Raw genomic sequence first — 636 nt, 5'->3', positions numbered from 1 at the left:
GTCTACCTCCTCCCCCCAACCTTTCTCTGCTGGAGCAGATAGCACAGCCAAGCCCAGGGCTGGAAAGCATGCTAGGATACAGGGGGACTGTGATTTAACTTGAACCAGGAAGGGGTCTGGGACAGAAGTTTCATAAACCAGTTTGACCCAAATCAGTTAAATCTGATACTACATTTAACCAGGTTTATCATAAACCAGTTTCTGCCATTTTGAAACTGGTTTATGTGCACTGAACTTCTGTTCTGTTACAGGTTTAAACCAGTTTCTGACGACTTAAACCATTTTATGTGTAACTTCTGTCCCTAGCCTTAAAGGCTAAAAACTGTCTATGACTGTTTGCTACCTGCACAGCTATGACTTGCCACTAGAGAGCTGACAAGCAGGGGCCTGACTAGGAGCTACAGTTGTGAATTGCCTCTACAGGGCTGGTGAGTCAGGACAAGGTTGTATTCCTGCTGTAGCTGGAGGTGTGCGAGAGATGGGTTGTCGGGAACAGGAACATGAAGCTGAGCGGCAGAGAGTTAATGGGATGGGGGTGGGTTATGAAATGCGGGTGGAAAGAAATAGTGCCAAAGGTAAGTAAGGGAGATTCTACCGGAATTGAGTTCTCCAAGGTAGAAAAGAGGCAGTCTGTGA

Source organism: Gavialis gangeticus, unplaced genomic scaffold, assembly GCF_001723915.1.
Source record: "Gavialis gangeticus isolate Ggan-Ray unplaced genomic scaffold, GavGan_comp1, whole genome shotgun sequence".
Classification (NCBI taxonomy): domain Eukaryota; kingdom Metazoa; phylum Chordata; order Crocodylia; family Gavialidae; genus Gavialis; species Gavialis gangeticus.
Note: the sequence above shows the minus strand (reverse complement) of the source record.